The 3,140-nt window shown below is 39.3% G+C and overlaps 1 long non-coding RNA gene across 1 annotated transcript in view; it reads right to left on the reverse strand.

The window, feature by feature from the left end:
• Window positions 1-582: 582 nt before the first annotated feature.
• The window catches only part of LOC143974820 (uncharacterized), a 3,749-nt gene continuing 1,191 nt past the window's right edge, over window positions 583-3,140 (reverse strand). The window contains exons 3-4 of the long non-coding RNA XR_013272281.1: window positions 1,024-1,394; window positions 583-900 (exon numbers count right to left, since the gene is read on the reverse strand). This is a non-coding gene — a long non-coding RNA (uncharacterized LOC143974820). The remainder of the gene's footprint in view (window positions 901-1,023; window positions 1,395-3,140) is intronic.

Raw genomic sequence — 3,140 nt, forward strand, 5'->3', positions numbered from 1 at the left:
AACCGGCTCTGACAAAAAAAAAGGATGCAAGTGGTGATGAGATTTTGGTGGAAAGGAAAAACCTGGAATTTCCACGTGGTCGTAAAAAATGGATTGTTCGCAATGTATTTCAAAAGATGAACACTGACCACACTTTTGAAATGCTTGCAAACATGATTTCGATCATCGAGGGCACAATACATTGTTCTTGGACATCAAAAAATCTTCTGATGCCCAAAAACATAGCGCCTGTTGAGAGGCCGGAAACAAGTGCGGCGGTGCTTGAGCATATGACACGCTTTCCAACAGGTGTAAAATGAACTTGATAAGTGTGTCATATCTAAACGATTGAATTGACATTGCTATATACGGCACTTTCCAAGGCACTACAAAACTTTAAAATTGCAAATGTGTTTGATTGTTTCATGTTGACTTGTTATGGTCTGTTGTCCTATCTTTTATTCACCGAATTGTATTAAAATTTTTTATATATTGCTAAGTTTGTTGCATCTGTTGTTTTAGGTAGTGCATACTCTTATCGTACACATTGAATTAATTAATAACTTTGATCCTCTTAGAAATAATACAAATAACTCATTCTCATAAATTTAATTTTTTTATTTAAAAATTTTATTAAAAACATTACAAAATCAAATAAACTGCTAACATTAATAATATATAGAATCAAAAAATGAAAAAAAAGGTCAACTGTGAAAACTGAAAAAAGTAATTTAGTGAAACGCCATTTCCGATGCGTCGTAGTCCTCGGAGTAAAGAAATCCAACATAACTCCCATTTGGATCTGGAAAGGTCTGACGCACTACTTTTACTGCACATGATGGGATGACCCTACGATTCCCCTTCCCTAAAAAACCGTAGATCCATGCAATAAAAGCACGATACGCTGTTTTGCGTAATCTCCTGAAATAAAACATTTTTTGGATTTAAAACAAACAGATAACTTTAAGAGAACTTTTAATTTAGAAAAAAATTAATTTAAAAGGATGGGTAGTCTCATGTAATAATATTAACAAATTCACTGACCTATTGTTGTCGGCATCGACAACAGGACGTTCCTCTAAATACAACATGGTAAACATGAGTCTGACGTGTTCCTCTGTTGCGATTTGAGACGTAAAAATATCTGCCTCTGTTATGCATTTCCTTCCCTCTGGTATACATCCATCTACCTCGGCTGTTTCCCGGCAACAAACTGATTCCACCTGGGTAGCCATTGGTATACAGCATTGACACTGACACCAGTCTATGTTGCCTATTCTGTCATCGTTCGTTTCTTGATTTTCTGATGTGGATGAGGCAACACTCGATGAAGTAACCGTTGGATTCACTGGGAAGGCACGGTCAATGTCTCGTGCAGGGTACCTTGCTAACAGCTGCTGGACTATTATCTTGCGCTAAAATCAAATCATCGAATAGATAATTTTAAAATTTTATTTAAATCATACATTAATTTGATTAATTAGCAATAATTAAAAAAAAAAATTGAGATCTCTTGTACAAAATAATTTGGGATTTAAAAAAAAAAAAAAAAAATTGAGGTAAGCTGATATTTCTAATAGACATTTTTCAATAATAAAATGTTTCTAAAACAAACTTTGCTTGCTGTATTCTTCTGTCAATATATATGGATATCGAATTACATATTTTCTTTTATCGATTTTCAAAGAGTTACTTTGCATTGCAATAAAAATATACACAATTTAAAAAATATATTTCAAATAAATAAAGAGAATGAGACATACAAATGCTTGTGCCTAAAGGCTAACATGCGCTAATTAGACTCCTTCTCCCCTACAGCTGAACAATTGGCATCTTCCACAAAGATAGAATTAGTTTGTTTTTTTACATAACATTTAAAAAGTAATTCAAGCAAGAACCATCTGTGGGTGGAAAGTTCGAAGCAAACAAGGCAAATGTGACATAGATGTCCCAGTCTAGGCTGAAGCTGAAATTATTATTTTTTTTTTTATTGGGGGAGCAAACAAATTGAAAAATTCAGAAAGATACAGAAAAAAACAAACATCAATTGCAGCCACTGTGCCCATCAAATACAGCCACTGTGCCATGAATAGCAACCATCAAAAGCAACCACTGTGCCCAATCCAATGCCCCCACTGTGGCCCATCAAATGCCGCCACTGTGGCCCATCAAATGCCGCCACTGTGGCCCATCAAATGCCGCCACTGTGCCTCCTCAAAAACCGCCACTGTGCCTCATCAAATAACGCCACTGTGCCATCAAATGTAGCCACTGTGTCCATCAAATGCCCCCACTGTGCCCATCAAATGCCCCCACTGTGCCCATCAAATGCCCCCACTGTGCCCCATCAAATGCTACCACTGTGCCCCAACAAATGCTACCACTGTGTCTCAAGTGCCAACACTGTGCCCATCAAATGCCGCCACTGTGCCCATCAAATGCCACCACTCTGCCCCTCAATTCCGTAGCAGACCCGCACTTCATGATTGTCAGTTCAGTGTTAAAAAAAAGGGAATATTCATTCACTTTTAAAAACACCCCTGGATGTACTCTGAGTGCAATTCTTTGTGCTCAGACTTCACCATTTTTGAAGCCTAGTAGATCCTATGTGTCCAATCAGGTGCTTCAAAAACATACCACCCCGCCGCTGTATTTCAGGCATCCAGCATCCGAAAATGGGCCTGACGCCTGAATAGAGGGTGGGGGCCATGGATAGATTCATAGAAGAATCTATAGCGGCCATGCATGCTAACTAATTTGTAAGTGAAAAACTTACAGGTATTTATCAACTTTCACAGAGATCACAGTACTCCCTCTTATAATGTCTTCATCCGCTTTTCACTCCAGGATGACAGAGCCAGCTTTATTCAACTATGATATGATACCTGCAGTACCACCGCCACCACCTCCAGTACCACCGCTACCCCTCTACAGGACTAACATCCCCCTCCTGTACCAGCGCCACCCCCCTCCAGTACCACCACCCACCTCCAGGACCGCCACCCCTCTCCAGTACCACCGCCACCCACCTCCAGTAACACCACTGCACTGTTGACATAGGTTTCACTCGGGACACAGGCTGCACAGAAATGTTTGACTTTTTTCTACAGTTGAAAAAAATATAGTATAAAAATCATGCTTTTGCGCGGGGAGGGGGGGCC

The sequence above is a fragment of the Lithobates pipiens genome, unplaced genomic scaffold (assembly GCF_037356315.1).
Source record: "Lithobates pipiens isolate NorthernLeopardFrog02 unplaced genomic scaffold, aLitPip1_a1.2 Scaffold_13, whole genome shotgun sequence".
NCBI classification, from domain to species: domain Eukaryota; kingdom Metazoa; phylum Chordata; class Amphibia; order Anura; family Ranidae; genus Lithobates; species Lithobates pipiens.